This window comes from Hemitrygon akajei, chromosome 28 (genome assembly GCF_048418815.1).
Source record: "Hemitrygon akajei chromosome 28, sHemAka1.3, whole genome shotgun sequence".
Classification (NCBI taxonomy): domain Eukaryota; kingdom Metazoa; phylum Chordata; class Chondrichthyes; order Myliobatiformes; family Dasyatidae; genus Hemitrygon; species Hemitrygon akajei.
The window spans coordinates 32,474,895-32,481,900 of NC_133151.1; the positions used below are offsets into that span (position 1 = coordinate 32,474,895).

The window sequence follows — 7,006 nt, forward strand, 5'->3', positions numbered from 1 at the left end:
AGCAACTTTTCTCCGTCCGCAACCAGCAGGATTTCCCAATGGTCAACCATTTTAACTCCACTGCCCATTCCCATTCTGACATGATGGTCTATGGGTTCCTCTACTGTCACGATGAATCCACTCTCGGGATGACGATGCGGCACTTCATATTCCGTCTGGGTAGCTGTCAGACTGATAGAATGAACATCGATTTCTCTAACCCGGTAATTTCTCCATTCTCCTCTCTTTGTTTTCCAAGTGGTGACGAATGGGTCTCCGCCTGAAACATTAAATTTGTTTATCTGTATACAAATGTGACCGACGTGCGTGAACTTCGCAGTGGAGCAGCAAGTCCTTGCTTTATTTAACTTGCATGTTGATGTGAACAATAAGTGAAACATCCCGGCTCCTGGGTTCACAAAACGACAAGAAGAGTCGCAGTGAGATCCGTGAGGCAGCCACCGGCCATTAGAGGGCACCGAGGGTCTGGGTCCTGTGTAGCAGCGCACAACACTTCCCAAGTTCAAAGTCAATTCATTACCAAAGCACAAATATGCCACCGTTAGATACGTTTCCTTGCGGGGATTTACAGTAAGTGCAATGAAACAGAATATAATCATTGAAGGAGTGCACACAAGACGGACAATCAATGAAGAAAACATAACAGGCTGTGAAAATACAAAAACGTAAAATAAAAATAATTATATAAAGTTAACCAATGGGGGGAGCATCCCTCCATGGAAAACATCCCCATGTTCTGAGCAGACAAGATGTGAAGAAGGAAACGTGGAACGCTTGGCTCAGAGTTGGAGATCTCTTCCCAGAAACAGAGGGTTTCCTTGTGGCATTACAGGGCCAGGTAGGTAACCGAAAATTATTAGAAATACATAATAAACGTCCTACAGATTAATGACGATAAATGCCGAAGTGACAAGAGCCAGCAGGAACAATCCAACACATTACAGGATTGAGCAGCAGTTTAACTCAATCTGATTACTTACACAGGTTCAATGAATTGACAAATATCACTCATCAAAATCTTGCTATAAAATACAAACTCCACACCTCACTATAAAATGTCGACAGCATGAAATGTTGAGTTTGAAAGTGAGTTGTGGAAACAGTCAGTGTTGGTGTGAGTGAAGTTGAGTTCAAGTGGTGATAACATAAATTTAAACATGAAATGCATTGGTGCCCTGTACGAGTTTCTGTTGGTTTGATCGTCGAAATACAATATATTCAGTTTATGACAACATGAATGTAAGCAAGACAGGTCGTGGTAGTGTTCTGTTTTCTGTATGAGGATATATGTCTTTTTTAATGAATGTATTAGGGACAAAATACAAAATACAAAACGGACAGCAAAGGCCACTGGATCAACAGCGCCCCTGGATAGGTTGGAACCACCAAAATTTCGGATAACAGCCGAACAAAGGCCGCCTGAATACATGCGGAACACAGGGGATCGCCCTGGTTTTGCAGGCGGCGAACAGAGATCGGTGTTTCGACCTTTTTTTTTAACAATCTGTATCCGTTGGAGAGATCAGGGAATCAAAGCCGATAGAAACACGTAGTCGGCAGGATTCGAACCTGCGCGGGGAAACCCCAATGGATTTCTAGTCCATCGCCTTAACCACTCGGCCACGACTACAAGTGCTCTAGTGTTCTTCCACCTATAATTTATATTACGGTAGAGTCAGATAGAGTTATTTACCAAATTAAACAATGGGATGTGTCATCAAAGACTATTAGATATCACGTCGGTTTAGACAGTGATGTATTGCAGAATCGATCGCTTTTGGAATAAAGTTTGGAACTGGGGTTTAAATGTTAATTTACATCCTTTGATATGTATTACTTCACATGTTGTCATTACTTTGCTCTTTGTTCTAGTGGTTACCCATGGAATTTTCCCCAGTGTGTGTTTTAGGTCAATTTTAATAACTTCAGTGTCTGCGAGCATCATGCCTTTACAAATTTATTTTTGCTGATTTTTTTTTTATTTCATAGAGTTATATTGCGTTTCAATAAAGAAACATAGCAAACCTAAAGCACAATAAAGTTCCTTCGGCCCGCATGTTGTGCTGAACATGGACTTTCTTTAGAAGTTACTTTGGATTACACAGAGGCCTCTATTTTTCTATGATTCATGTACCATTTTTTCGTAAACTCCATATACCAATAATTCTAATTCCCGTTAAATTACCGCTGTACAGAATGGTATGAAATAGGTTACACTAATCATGTTTCTTCATGTTTTTGTTTGGATAATATTTTTAAATCCTTATCTGTATTTTTGATTAGTCATGAATGCTGCTGTTCCTTCTGTGCCATATTCACTGAGACATATTAACAGTAATGTGATCTCCAGGAATTTCCGTGGATCGAAAAAGAGGAGATGTTGGCCACGGAAGATTTAAAATATGTAAGATAACATCAAACTCGAATGGCTCAAGGACAGTGGAAGCAGACAGATCAAGTGTCTTTGTACCAGCTTTTTGTGGAACCGCTTTACATCTTCCATTTTGTGAGAGGAAAATTTCTGTGTTTTAAAGCAAACACAATGTTGCTTCAGGTCATTTGCGGGTTAAGAGATATTTTCCAAATTCGAAGTTATTTGTGAGGTGTTTTTGATATAATATAACATGCAAATGTGTGAATGTTGGGGTCAATGCCTGTCTGGAGTTATTGAAACTGGTTTCTAAAGTGATCAAAGAGCCATGAATTACCGATTGACGCTTACTGGGAAGAGGGAAATAAATAGATTGTATAAATAGATGCTGTTCTGGAGCAGAGCTAACAAAAGGGAGAGTTCAAGCCAATCAGATGACCTACGGCCCATGACGCCGGAATGGGATAATTGAATTAGAAAATATGAATATAAAAGTGGAAACTTCGAATGTTCTAGCAGCGATAACTCTTTCACGTGGCCAACTGAGCTGCCTTAATTTGGTGATATAGTTGGGAAAAGTAGTCTGAGTGAGTATTGGTGCAGAGGGAGCAACAGAATTCTTGTTCCAAGTTGTTGGCCCGGTGCTGACATAGTTACGTTGCTGTTTATGCAGAGACAGTAAAGTGCGAGTTTTGATTATTTACAAGTTACAGAGTAAATTTCTAACTTAGTTCCATTGTTAACACAAGTAGGACTATCAATGGCCTGGAGCTAAAATACTCTTCCGGATATACTTCAGAAATTCCATTTCTTATCTTGCACAGAAAAAAAGATCAGGTTAATTTTGCAGAAGCTGAAATGTCCGATCGTTGTAACCCTATCCACATGACGTTTCCGTGTGATTTGCCAGCAGATCTGCTCCTCAATCTTCTAGCAACTATGGAGAGAATCGCAGTATAATCCCAGCAATGTGGTTGTTGGTTATTATTTTATTTATTCCTAAACTGAACTGACACCTACGAGTGATTGATAGGTTCGTGCCCTGAGGTAGAAGGAGTCAGTTTTAGAAAATCTAACACAATTATTTTTCAAAATAGTCCCCTCCTACATTTACACACTTAGTCCAGAGTCGTGGAATATCCCGATCTTGGACCTCCAGAAAGTGTCCAAAGCAGGGGTGATTGATAAGTTCGTGGCGTAAGGTAGATGGAGATGAGTTATACAGGTCTCGTTGCATGCACACGCAGTTCAACACTCTGAGTGATTGCGCAGAAAGTCTGAAGATAATAGCTCATTGGGTGATAGATAAATTCGTGGCCTATGGTGGAAGGGGATGAGTTACTAACTTCAAACTTTCTGGATTATCTCTCAAAGTGTTGACCCGCTGGTGCATGTAACGGGAGTTAAAAACTCATTTCCTACCTTAAGCCACTAACTTATCAATCACCCCTGACGAGTTATTAACTTCAAACATTCTGAATAATCACTCAAAGAATTGACGTGCTTGTGCATGTAACGAGAGCTGTATAACTCAACTCCTCTACCGTAGGCCACGAACTTATCAATCACCCTCGTACAGATTCATCGGCTTTTCTAAAGAACATGCACGATCAGGATTTGTTTTCTCATGTGCTGATGTGAGGCAGGCACCATTTGCAGACCTTCTCGCTCTTTGAGAGTTCGGCTCTCACTCAGTCCGATCGCTGGTGAATACTCATTGGCTGTTGTATAACTCCCTCTGTTTGAGGATGGCGATGTCAACTGGCCGCAATAAAACCTGCTGCAGAGTGAGGATTGATCCGACAGAGAGCAGCTCGGGGTCTGTGGAATCACATGGAGCATGGGAGACGCTTCACTACTCGAAACTCCTGCAACATGGAGCGATAGTGGTATAGGGATGAGAATAGCTGCCTTTCAAACAGCTCACCCGGGTTCGATTCCCGGCGATCGCCGTGTGTTGTGCCTGTTTTTCAGCACCTGTCTCACAAACGTCTCGGCCTGGAATCACTCAGCCACGTTACTTCTTTCTCTGAGAAATTAACGTTTCGTCACGTCGTTCGTCTGCCATTTTAGCCCAGTGTTTCTCTTTCCGAATGTCTTACCGCCATCGTGTATTGGTCTCGCCCATCAGAGATGTCCCCCTTTTCACTTCCCGCCCAACTTCTCACCTTCTTTGACACTGAAAGTTATCTTCTTCTCTCACCATTTCTAATTGAGTGTCACGATAAGAAAGGTTAATCCCATTTCATCACTCACAAATGTTTCTGGAGGTGATGAGTGTTTCCAGTATTTTCTGTTCAATCAGTTCAATACCAGACACAGCTTCATGCAGCGGAGAACAAGATGTGCTGGGCAATCGCTGAGCACGACAGGAATTGTCGTTTTACCCGCGAAATTCTCAACAAATCTCAGAAAATGATGGAGTGAGTTGACGGAAACTTAAATTGGAAGCACAAGTTTTTATTTTTTAGTGAAATGTATGTTGTGTACACAGGTGACGTGACGGCGATTTGCGGTAAAATATTCTGCTGAAGAATAGCAGACGATGGTTTGGATCTGCCAGCCTGTGGATAACGGGCCCAGGACATTCCCGCCGCGCCATTCTGCTGATAGGTAAATATCTCTGTTCTTCTCTTGTCTTTTTATTTGTTAATTTTGCCGTATTCCCCCAATTATCTATTGTTTTGTTTGTTGAAATATTTTGCCTGACTAATTTCCCTCGTCTCTCTCTTCTGCTTTAACCTTCCTCCCCGTCCTCCTCTCCCTGTTCATAGCTCCCTACCCCATCCGGTTATTATCCTGTCGCTGTGCTCCGACCCAGCCGGATATCTCGTTCCCGACATTTCAGCAACGGATGTGATTTTCATTATCATTCTGACCCTATTCCTACGGTCCCGCAGACAAACACACTGGTTATCTCCCTCTGTGTCTCCTTCCCTTCCTTCTCTTTGTCTGCGGCTGTTATTTTGGTTATAAACACGGGGGATTCTGCAGATGCTGCAAATCCAGAACACAGAATGCCGGAGCAAATCACCAGGTCAGACAGCATCTATGGGGAGGAGTAAACAGTCGATGTTTCGGGCGGGGATTCCCCCTGGCCCGCTGAAATTCTCCTCCACTTTGTGTCTGTTACTTTCGTCAGACTTCGACGTAACGAGCAGCGACGGCAGTCTGAGGTGCAGCAGAGAATACACCCTCACTCCGGGATTTCTTTTACCAATCCCGAGTCTCGTTCACATCCCAATCCGTCCATATGATCGAATGAAGGACAGAATTCCGTCAGTTCTGAATGGAACGCAAATCACTGGGTCTCAATGCTAGAATCTCTATCCTTTGTAGGGTCTTGCCGTCGGATGCCTTGCCATTCTCCTACCAGCCGGTTTAGAAGGTGGTTAGATCTCTTGTAAAATAAGAGATCTAAAATAAGAGTGTTTATTGCTAATGTAAAATAAAAGCTATGTTAGAATAGTGGCAGGTGAAGTCTCACTAGCTTCAGTCTCCTCAGGAGTTGGACACACCGGTATGATTTCTGGGTGATCTCTGTGGCATTGGTGGTCCACTCTCTCTCTTGAGGAGTCATTTATTTGCGGTAATGAGCGGTCAGCCTGCACCTTCCTGATTTAGTCTTATCCACGTTGAGACTCATTCTGCTGCTGTATCGCTGTAATGATTCAGTTGGAGCTTCAAAATTCAATGCTCACTAGCTTGGAGATTTCGGGGATTGAACCCGGGACATCATACATGCAAGTCATGCGCTCTTCCACTGAGCTACATCCCTACTTAAATTGCAGAACTGTTCAGGTCTAATCCTTCCTGCATATCACAATTGAGATACAGCGTAATCATTGATAACACAGATTATGCAAACATTTCTTCCTCTTCGACTGAGAGGGCTCGGGAATCCTTTCCGATTCGGCTATTTCTTTGTCAAGCACTGGCCGGTGGACACGCTCCCATTTGTGCCTGATTGTGCAATGGGATGAAGAGCATTCTCCAGCAGGATTTATTGCCTGAGAAATCGATACAGATAACGATTTGGAAAAACGAGCGAGAGAGGGAGAGAGAGACTCCTGTGCAAGGTCTTTCATCTTTTTCTCCAGTCCTGATGAAAGGTCTCGGCCGGAAAGGCGGAGTGCGCTCGTTTCCTGGCCTGCAGAGAATAGATGACATTAAGATACCTCAATGCACAATTGGTTAATCTTTCCAACCAAATAGAAACCTCCGCAAAAGTGAAAACGGATAACAGATAAAAGTACATTCCAGCCGAAAGTCAGTTGATTTCCTTGAATCTACCAATGATGGGATGGCCTCGTGTTTTAAAGCGCACTGTCGGAAAATTGTTGTTGGCAGCAGCTGACATAGCAGAGGATGGTTTCGATCCATCGACCTCTGGGTTATGGGCCCAGCACGCTTCCGCTGCGCCACTCTGCTATGAAAAAAACAACGTTGCTCTTACATGAATGATGTGCAATCTCTTGCGTTTGTGTGTGTGTGTGTGTGTGTGTGTGTGTGTGTGTGTGTGTGTGTGTGTGTGTGTGTGTGTGTGTGTGTGTGTGTGTGTGTGTGTGTGTGTGTGTGTGTATCATCCTGTGCGTGCTTGCACGTGTGTGTCTTGGTGTGGATGTGTGACTTTGC

General features: G+C 43.0%; 2 non-coding genes across 2 annotated transcripts; both read right to left on the reverse strand.

Annotated features, from left to right (window-relative positions):
• Positions 1-1,548: 1,548 nt before the first annotated feature.
• Positions 1,549-1,630, reverse strand: trnas-aga (transfer RNA serine (anticodon AGA)). The gene has a single exon. It is a non-coding gene; the product is annotated as a tRNA-Ser (tRNA).
• Positions 1,631-6,730: 5,100 nt separating this feature from the next.
• trnam-cau (transfer RNA methionine (anticodon CAU)) lies at positions 6,731-6,802 on the reverse strand. The gene has a single exon. It is a non-coding gene; the product is annotated as a tRNA-Met (tRNA).
• Between the last annotated feature and the right edge of the window lie 204 nt (positions 6,803-7,006).